The sequence below is a fragment of the Salvelinus namaycush genome, chromosome 7, assembly GCF_016432855.1.
Source record: "Salvelinus namaycush isolate Seneca chromosome 7, SaNama_1.0, whole genome shotgun sequence".
Classification (NCBI taxonomy): Eukaryota; Metazoa; Chordata; class Actinopteri; order Salmoniformes; family Salmonidae; genus Salvelinus; species Salvelinus namaycush.
The window spans coordinates 18075298-18086756 of NC_052313.1; positions in this window are offsets into that span (position 1 = coordinate 18075298).

The window sequence follows — 11459 nt, forward strand, 5'->3', positions numbered from 1 at the left end:
GCTCAGCTTAGGCTTAGCATGATTCAATAATAGCATCTTCTAGCATGGATAAACACACATCCAAACGAACAGCCTCTCCCCACAACTCGCTGTACTAGGCTATACTTTATATATGGATGCACAGACTCCATTTTGGTTCACTTATTGGTTGTTTTTTATGGCTGCTGCAGTGGCATGGATGCTCATTGCCGGCCTACAGTATGCAGGCTGTGGGAGAGAAGCAGCTAGGCTAGGCTGTGGTAATTAACAATAGAGGATGTGGCGTGCTCATTAGCGTGCCTATATACCCGGAGGTGCTGAGCACGGACACCTAATGAGATCCATATTGTAACGAAGGGGACTGTGACCGCCCGGGGTTCTCTTCTCACTGCACAAATTGGGGTGTGCATCGAATGGTAAGGGGCGCTTGGAGAAATGTTAACCGCGCTGTGAACTAGAAGTAGAAGAATAGTTGTCGTGTGTGTGTGTGTGTGTGTGTGTGTGTGTGTGTGTGTGTGTGTGTGTGTGTGTGTGTGTGTGTGTGTGTGTGTGTGTGTGTGTGTGTGTGTGTGTGTGTGCGCCACGAGGAGTATACAATTATTTTGTTAATACACCCCTAAAAGTTCAACTAAGCTAACACATGGAATTGTTTTAAGATGGTCATACCATGGATCATTTTCCTATTTGATTTTGTATTGAAGGAACCCTGTAGGTATAAAAAAAAACAATGTTGATAAAATATTGAATTTGACCTTTACTGCCCATAGAAATGCATAGAAAAACTAATTCATGAATGGCAAAACAAACAGTAAAAATGTAAATGATAAGTAATAAGGTTTTGACGTGTCTGTCCTATATCTAGGAGATATAAGAAAGGTCAGGCAAAAACAATTGGGGAAACAGATTTAACCCCTTTTTTTTTGTTGGCACAAAAGTAGTTCCATACTTCCATACATTTTTCAAGCCGGTACCGGGTTACCTTCAGACGAGTCCTGTGACACTTTTGAATGTCGTAGAGCAAAACGGAGACCACCATCATGTTCTTAAGAGTCTTCCCTTTCCATAATGGGGTCATATTAGTTTGTAGCCCAAACCATTTGGACGCTACACACAGAAGTTAGCACATCGGCCTTACCGACTTCAGGCGATGTCCTGTGGGGGTTCTAAAGCAAAACAGAGAACACCATCGTGTTTGTGAGGGTCTCATCTTTCCATAGAGTGGTCATATTAGTTTGTAGCCATTCGGACGCTACCAACATTTTTGTGAGAAGACCGATTTTCGTAATGTCTTCTGGTGTGCGGGTCAATCGGTTTTTAAAAAGTATATGATTTATATTATATCATGTTAACATACTGTGTGCAATGTGTATGATCTGTAGTGACGTCTGTCATTTCACTGGCCTCTATATAAACAACCTCGCCCATTTGGGGAGACACCCCTTGGAGAGGTTTGTTTTTCATATTTTTGTCATATTTTTCTACATAATTATATGACAAGGTGAACAATAAACATTTTACTACACCTAACTATGAATGTCGAAGCCAATTTAGTGAAGCCACAAAGCAGGGAGCGATAGCCTGCCAAAAACAGTGGGGATTCAAGCCAAGTGGGTTACCTGGAGTCTCTCTCAGTCTGTTTCTGGACAGAATAGAAGGAGACCACTGTCCACTTATCATCTCTGAGGTCACAGAGAATCTGGATGTGGTGACAATTTCTAATGGGGTGATCATTTCTATGGTGGGCAAAAAAAGAGTGAGATTTGGTGTGTGTTTGTTTGTGTGTGTGTGTGTGTGTTTGTGTTTGAGAGAGAGAGAGAGAGACAGAGGAGTGCTAGGGGGCAGGCACAGAGGCACAGAGACAAAGCATATTGGCACTAAAAGGACAGACCATCAAATCAAATCCAATTTTATTGGTCACATACACATATTTAGCAGATGTTATTGCGGGTGTAGCGAAATGCTTGTAAAATAGCCCTGATGCTGAGGTGCACCATATTAAAATAGCAGATGAATCACTTCCACGTCCACTAACAGACACACTTGATGCTACTAGCCACACTGGACTGATGCTAGCAGCTTCATTTACTCAGTTACTCAGTGTACCATGAATGTTCTGCTGGAGATAACATGAAGAAAGAAAAGTATATGAGATGAAGATGAAAAGGTACAGATATGGGAATAGAGAGGAAGAGACAGACCAGAGAGGAGTGAGAAACAGAGAGAAAATGAGAGGGATGGCAATAGAAAGATTGAGAGAGAGAGAGAGAGAGAGAGAGAGAGAGAGAGAGAGAGAGATGGAGGAAAAACCAAGAGAGGGATATAGTAGGGAAGCTCAGCCAGTGACACGGGTAATATCATATTCATCACAGGCCTGGCTCATATCTCATGATGGCTGGGAGAGTTTCCCCCGCGGGCTTTGGGAGAGGCCAGGGTGAGTGGGAGACGACAGGGTGGGGGAGAAAGGAGGGGAGAATAAGGGGCAGCCAGACCAGACCTGTCACGCAGAGCCACACAGGTATATTGTGAGAATGATTTAATGCGATAATAACCTCCACTTCGCCGGATAGATGATGTTTCATTGTGGCGCCTGACGGTTAATGAATGATACATTAGTAAACACTACTAAAACGTTATTAGAGACAGAGAGAGGGAGAATGGAGTCCGCGGGAAGCGAACTAACAGGAGGGGCGAGGGTGGTAAAAGATGAGTATGCAAATGTGCCCCCACCCCCCTCCTCGAAACACCCCAATTCTTTTTCCTGCTCAGCAGTTGTGAATAAAAGATGAAAAAGTGGAGGACCTGAGGAGGTGGTGAAGAGTGGCTGTGTGGTGTTCCACCAGACCTAATGATATGTGTACAGCAAGGGCCCACATATTTACACATTACATACAAAGTGGCTTCATATGAGGCGGGAGTCGAGGAGATATCCCTTCTGGAAATCCTAGGTGAACAGTGGCAAGTACTCGCTAAACAAATATGCACTGTCACAGCCGAAACCAAGTAGCTTAAGCTGGTCTGATGTATCAGATGCTGTCATTCTTTGAAGTGTTGGGTACTATATGAAAACAATATACAGAAATACAGCGGAAGTCATTAAAATAGTCATAGTTTTATTTATATATAGACTGATGTTCCAAATGCTATTGTTTTATATTGAAGTTGTCAACTCTATTGGGAGGCTGACCACATAGGCCAAGCCACTGTATTTTTATCACTGTATTCATCATCATTATGGTGATGCTACTGACCCTGTGCTGGGCCCTCATCCAGTCGAAGGACCATGAAAAAGAGCCTCACCTCACACATTTTATTGCCAGGCTGAGAACACACAATCTCTAAGCACCTGTATTCGGCAGGCTCTGTCACTAAACATGATCACTTTTCAACGGTAGGCTGGATAATGTAAAAGTGCACGCAAGGTCAAGCCTGAATTCACTCTTGTTTTCTCTCTATTTCTCACTCTGATTCATTCTCTCTCTCTCTCTCTCTCTCTCTCTCTCTCTCTCTCTCTCTCTCTCTCTCTCTCTCTCTCTCTCTCTCTCAGACACACACACACACACACACACACACACACACACATCCTGGCAAGCAACAAGGTCAACAAAGGCAAGGGTTACTGTCAGCAAGGGTAACACTAAATGAATGCACAGCAACAATGCCGCTAAATAGCACCGCAGCAGTCAGAGGGGACGGCGCTAGAGGAAGTGCTAGCTCGCCTATTTCTAACTGAGGAGGTGTTATTAGCAAAGATATAGGGACAGGCAAGGACGTCCAAACAGGCCAGACCTATCTTTGAACCAGGCAGGGACGTCCAAACAGGCCAGACCTATCTTTGAACCAGGCAGGGACGTCCAAACAGGCCAGACCTATCTTTGAACCAGGCAAGGACGTCCAAACAGGCCAGACCTATCTTTGAACCAGGCAAGGACGTCCAAACAGGCCAGACCTCTTTGAACCAGGCAGGGACGTCCAAACAGGCCAGACCTATCTTTGAACCAGGCAGGGACGTCCAAACAGGCCAGACCTATCTTTGAACCAGGCAGGGACGTCCAAACAGGCCAGACCTCTTTGAACCAGGCAGGGACGTCCAAACAGGCCAGACCTATCTTTGAACCAGGCAGGGACGTCCAAACAGGCCAGACCTATCTTTGAACCAGGCAGGGACGTCCAAACAGGCCAGACCTATCTTTGAACCAGGCAGGGACGTCCAAACAGGCCAGACCTATCTTTGAACCAGGCAGGGACGTCCAAACAGGCCAGACCTATCTTTGAACCAGGCAGGGACGTCCAAACAGGCCAGACCTATCTTTGAACCAGGCAGGGACGTCCAAACAGGCCAGACCTATCTTTGAACCAGGCAGGGACGTCCAAACAGGCCAGACCTATCTTTGAACCAGGCAGGGACGTCCAAACAGGCCAGACCTATCTTTGAACCAGGCAGGGACGTCCAAACAGGCCAGACCTATCTTTGAACCAGGCAGGGACATTAGAAACAACAAGGACACCGCAGAGGTCATTTGCATTCGAGCACTTCCCAAAGAACTAACTATTTAGCAGGAAAGTTGTTGCTTCATACTCAGACATAGAAGTAAAGTTTTTGATTGCACATGTGTAACACAATAAGAGAGATACTATTTCTTTAAAAAATGATTAGTTCAATTCAATAGTTACCAACGGTATAATGTTTTGTACACACTTAACATTACAGTGTGACACCTGATTATAGCGCCAGCCACTTAGGAGTCAAATTAAGTTCATGGGGAAATTAGCATGTTAGCCACGCAGGACTGCATTCCTTCATTTATATGACTCTTTTTATGGCCCAGTCAAATCCGACTAGCTAATCAAGCCATATTACAATAGTTCTCAATGGCTTGTATTTGATTGGCTTCAATTTACATAATGGCGCAACGCGGAAATGTGTCCCCCTCTACCCGTTTCCATTCCTTTTCTCAGGAGATTAGATTAGTTTATGGATTTGAAACATGTGCATGCGGTTGATTTTATTTATTTATTTATTGGTCTAATGCACTCGGCAACAAGCGAGTCGGTCTATGCCAATTATGAGCTGAAAATGCACCTGTCCAGGACAATACATAGTGTCAGAATCCAATTTGTGTTGGGGAATGAGAAAACGATTTATCTCTCTCCGCGACGTCTCTGAACGCTACACACACCAATAAAAAAAGGGGTCTGTGGCAGCCACTGTGGATCCCCATATCATATATCCATTCCAAAACTGATGATTTCTTAAAGAAAAAGACTTACAACATGCAAATAGCAAGTGTTGAGAATTGCGGATAGATAATTGTGTACCTTTAGTCTTCATGCATATTTTTTTTCAGCCAAATGTAAAAACAACAATAACGTAATAATAAAGTCTGTTTTTATTATTATTATTTGAGATTCTAATTAGCTACGGATTAGTCATTTCACTATGTTGCCGTGGCAATATAAAAAGCTGGTGCTGTGGTCTTTTTCTCTGCTGTGAGGAGAGATACGGTAGCTGGGATCAAAAGGACATTATGTCCTTAATGGCAAGTTCCCTCTATTTGGTATTTGGTCTGTATCAATGTGCTGAGAGTCTGTCATTTGGTGGCAGAATGAGCAGGGCTAAAGAGATAATATTTCAATAACATACTGGCCTGATCATAAAGTAACTGAATGGAAATGTGTAACAGCCCGAGGCGCCCCAGCAGGACAGTCAGCAGTCAAATGATTTCACATTCCCTTTTCTCCTTGGCTGCCTGCATGCACACGCTGCCATTTCCCAAAGAGCACCAATGACAGACACACACACACACACATATTTAAGCAATACACTCTCACACACTGACCTATATGGAAATGAATACAAACTGTACAGTTACATCGGTTTTTTTAATGTAGTATCTAGGAGAGGAAGATTACTTTTCACGGTTAGAACAGTAAGACATATGAAAATAAGACAAAATGTGTAATTGTCTGGAACCCCCAGGTGACAGTGAATAAGATGTATTGACAGTACTGAGGGCCAATGCATTCAGGTCAGTTCAGGACACCTCAGTCAAAGATAATATAGTGCTCTCTAAGGGATGTCAATCCACCAACACCACATACATTACCTTACCCTCTCAATTCAGTTCAGTAGACTTTATTGACATGGCAAGTTCAATGACTTACATTGTCAAAGTAGACATATAACAACAAATGGTGGGACCAACAGCAATAAGGCATCAATACTAATAGTAGTAGTAGTGATTACCTTACCCTCTCTCCCCCTTTCATCCCCCTCAAGGGGAAACCCTTTGTTCGGATACAATATATAATCAAGTTGATTCTCCTGATAAGCAAAACAGGTCAGCAATAACTGAAGCACAGAGACAGGGATCAATGGAAGGAACAAGTTAATGAGGCTGGAGATCCAGTCAGCGGAGGGTGTTTGAAGCACCCATCCTTCCAGATGTCACACCCACCCCTCTAACAGGCACAGCTACACCTCTCATGTAGCTCCTCTCCTTTGCTTTCCCCTTCTTTTTATGAACCAGCCTGAAAGTCAAGGCGTTGGGGATATTAAAACGGGGGAAAGTAGAAGATCAAAATTGCACTCTGGTGTTAGTATCGGAGCTGTGGGCGCCAAGCCTCTGATGCCACGTGAAGGAGCCACGCCGCGCGGGTATCTGTGAGCCTTGTCCAGGTATAGCTAGCTAGCTCCCCCTGTTTTTTAATGATGCCATTTGCCTAATGTCTACCTGTGGTTGTCAATCAGACATTATCCCAACTTCTTTTCTCTCCCCCAAACTAGACCAAAGCCCTTGCCTGAAACATCGCTGTGCCTCCTGTTTACCGCTTTCCACCCCATTAATTGGGCTAGAGACATCACTTTAAAATGAGACCAGGAACAGGAAGAAACAAGAACAAAAACATGAGTGGAGATGATGGGCATGTCTTTTCATCCTTTAACCCCCATTGCCTTTCTGCTGATCTGGACGCTTCCAGAGGGGTACAAATTGGGATGTCAAGAAAGAGGTGGTGAAGGGGAACTCCTTTAACCCTCTTGTACTTCTCTCTCTCTTTCTCTCTGTCTCTCTCTCTCGCTCTCTACCTCTCTCTCTCTACCTCTCTACCCCTCTCTACCTCTCTACCCCTCTCTCTACCTCTAACTCTCTCTCGACCTCTCTCTCTCTCTCTACATCTCTACATCTCTCTCTATCTCTCTATCTCTCTCTTTCTACCTCTCTCTCTCTCTACCTCTCTCCCTCTGTCTCTCTCGCTCTCTCTCTACCTCTCTCTCTGTCTCTCTCTCTACCTCTCTCTCTATATATATATCTCTCTCTTTCTCTCGCTCTCTCTCTCTCTCTCTCTCTCTCTCTATCTCTCTCTCTACCTCTCGCTCCCTCTACCTCTCTCTCGCTGTCTCAAATGTGGCTAACCAGACACGTCCTTTGTAACTTTTTTAACCTGACACAATTCTGAAACACTGCACAGACTAGCCTTTTTTTTTTAAAGGAGACTATAATTACACATTGTGTCTTGCACCATCTCTGTCTGTCTGAGTTTAAGAGTGCAGGCAGGTGCAAGGCACTCAGACAGGCACATGTCCAAATATTGCCATGTTAGCAGTTTTCTTTGTCTTTTGTTTGTCTGGACCATGTCATTGTTTATGTCAATCCAACATTTTAGCTGAGAAGCCTTTGTACCATTAACTGCCTTGCGCTGTAACAACACAGTCGGCCTGTACATTAAGACATATGGAACCAGCCTTGGTAATTATGACTACGTAGATGTCTAGTGGTCATTTGATTGACAGGGGTGGAGTGGTTTCCTTGAACTGTTCCATGCTTTGGCATTAATCCTCTTTCCATGATGAAGAGCCCAAGTGTTATAGAGAGAGGAATGCCAGGTGGGCCTGCTCACCTCAAACCAGGTGTGTGTGTGTGTGTGTGTGTGTGTGTGTGTGTGTGTGTGTGTGTGCGTGCGTGTGTGTGTGTGCGTGCGTGCATGTGTGTATGTGGCTAAGGAAAACAATTCATCATGCTCTGCGTTACCAGCATGCCTGAGTTGTTATGAGAGGAGGACATCATGCACCAGACCCTGATCTCTGGGGAGTCTAAGTCAGACCCTCTTCCACACCCAATACCCCCCCCCCCCCCCCCCCACACACACACACACACCCTCGTCTCCACCACGTGTATCCCAGCAGAGGCTTTATGACAGGCTGCGGCGACATGGAGCCCACCGGATGAATTGTTTCATGGCTCCGGGCAGTCGAGGGGAAAGAGGAGCCGTAAATAGGATTGAAGTTTAAATGGAGTAATACGGCTCTGGAAAAGAGGGCCCCGAGTGGTGAAAACCCAGAGGTAAGAGGGAGGTGAGAAGTTCGCCCGGAGATCAACCACATTCAGCAATTTGGCCTAACAGGAGAGAAAAAATGGGGCCTTGAAATAAAGTTGAAAGTCAATGGGCATGTTTTTTCAGACAACGGAGAAGACTGCTCCAAACTCAATGGTCACATATTTTGGACACAGAAACGGATTGCACGAAAGTCAATCGGCACGTTTTTGGACAAATAAATAGAAAATATGTTTAAATCCTATGTAAAAGTGTCTAGTTGAGGGTGATCATTAAATTGAAGAGTTTAATGAGTGGATAGGCCCATATATACTGTATATATTAGAGCATACAGGGACTAAGTAAGAGAATCTCTCTCTGGACCCACATTAGGAACAGTAACTGTCAGTTACATCTCATTACATCTCACCACCTTATAGCATATGACATATGCACAGGTACGATTGGTAACCACCAATACGATGTACATTTTTAGCACTTTTATGCAAGGATTACAAGCATATCATAATGTATTATATTAAAACATAGCGCCACTTTGTTATGGTTGCAAGTTAAATGATTATGTGCTTTAATCCACATTCTTGGTTCTCAATATTCCAGTGTGTGGAATTGTTTCTGTCGTGGGAGGAACAAACCACAGATTACCCATTTCATAAATTGTGAGACAGATCTATTCCTCCCACATTGTTCCTCACGTAAATCCACAACTAATTACAAGAAAATAATTTGATGTGTCAGAAACTAATGACCAGAAAATAACATTGTCCTGGTCTGATTTTCTTCACACAATCAAGCCTCTTCAGTGAACTGTGCAGGTGCAAACATTATATACATTCATATCAACACTCTGGTCCTTCTTTCTGAGCTCGTATAAACAAAAGTGCTCTGTGAGTTTCACTCGGCGAACATAAGTACCATCAGGGTTGTCCCCAAACAACGCTAGCCTCGGATCAACTTCACAGTAAATTAGCCACAATTAGCGCAGCGGCAGACGTCAACGTGACCGTCCTGATGCCATTAAAGACCCACCCAATCATAACTTACAGTCTACTGGATCATTTCTCAAATCAATGATCTTGGTAAGTAATTGTAAAAAGGCCCCGGTTGCCAGATCAGCTGGATGTGGCCAATTAAAGGGAAGTGGGGGGACAGCCTTGATTAGCACTTTGCTCGGGGGCAATGGTGTTTTATTATGCAGCGCTAGCTGCCGCTACTCCACGGCACTCAGGTTAAACGTTTTTAATTCATGGACCTCCCCCTGTTAGCTGAGGGGCGAGGCTGTGGGGGAGGGCAGGGATTTAGTTTGTACACAAATGATGACGACACGCTGTCAACAATAGCGCCTTTTGGTAGAGAGGAGGGCTCAGTGTGGAATTACAAACAATGATGCTCATTCAGAAGAGTCTCTTCCACTAAAGCGATTTTCAATTCTGGCAAATACATTTTCAATATTGTACCATCAAACTCTGTCATACTTTAGCTTGAAACCACTATACTTATTTGTATTTCTTGTCCTGTAGGTATGGCCCAGGACTAAGTTGTATGTTCTACAACAGTATCTGGATGTCAAACAGGTCTGTCTATTTTCTCATTTCAGCTGCTGCCCACTGGACATTGAAATGAGAGGGGACCCAATATCAGATCAGTGTTGTTTCACTGAGTATCGACTACACATTGCCACTAGGGGAGAGCAAAGAGCTCTGGTATATTAGAGGTGATAATGTAAAGGCGTATACCTTGACAACAGTCATAACAGCATGGAGAGGACTGGACACAATGCAGACCCTGGCAATCTGAATGTGTGGGTTACCACGCATCCAGACAGTCCGCTGTCACGCAGTGGCATAGGGATTCAAACGTTCACTGGGGCGCAGATGCTCACCCTCTCCCTCGCAGGTTGCCACCTAGCCCCAATGCCAGGTAGCGCCCCATGCGCTCCCTCACACCCCAGCCTCATCAGCCAGTCCGCACCTCCATGAAATTAAGCATAAAACATTCATGGAGGGAGATTAGCTCTTAAAACCCAGCTAATGTAGCATGAAATGCAGAGGCCATGCTCTAGCGATCAGAGAACTCTGAGAACTGACCTATTTTACACGGTGCTCAATCTCTTTCCTCTAGGTTTCTATTGCTCCCCCCACCACCACCATCACCACCACCACCTCCCAACATCTGGCTAGAGAGAACATTATTTGATAATTGGTTTTGGCTTTTATTATTCTAACAGTGGAAGCCGTATAGAGGCAGAGAGAGTGAGGAAGACTCTGGTACTAGAGCGATCAGCGGGTCCCAGAGGGATAGGAGTGTGGGGACAGGAGAGAGACAGGGAGAAAGATAGAGCGAATTAGAGAGAGAGAAAGAGAGAGGAGAGAAGAGAGAGAGAGAGAGAGAGAGAGAGAGAGAGAGAGAGAGAGAGAGAGAAAGAGAGAGGAGAGAAGAGAGAGAGGAGAGAAGAGAGAGAGAGCAAGAGGAGAGAAGAGAGAACGAGAGAGAGGAGAGAAGACAGAGCGAGAGAGAGGAGAGAAGAGAGAGTGAGAGAGGAGAGAAGAGAGCGAAAGAGAGAGAGAGAGAAACATAACAAACTAGAATGGTATTTGGCCCCAAACAGAGAGTACACAGTGGCACAATACCTGACCAAAATTAAGGAAATCTTTGACTATCTACAGACTCAGTGAGCATAGCCTTGCTATTGAGAAAGGCTCTCAAGAGAAGACAGGCTATGTGCACACTGCCCACAAAATGAGGTGGAACCTGAGTTGCACTTCCTAACCTCCTGCCAAATGTATGACCATATTAGAGACACATATTTACCTCAGATTACACAGACCCACAAATAATTTGAAAACAAATCCAATTTTGATAAACTCCCATATCTATTTGGTGAAATAATCACAGCAGCAAGACTTGTGACCTGTCGCCACAAGAAAAGGGCAACCAGTGAAGAACAAACACCACTGTAAATACAACCTATATTTATGTTTATTTATTTTCCCTTTTGTACTTTAACTATTTGCACATCATTACAACACTGTATATAGAATTAATATGACATTTGAAATGTCTTTATTCTTTTGGAACTTTTGTGAGTGTAATATTTACAGTACATTTGTTATTGTTTATTTCACTTTTGTTTAATATCTATTTCACTT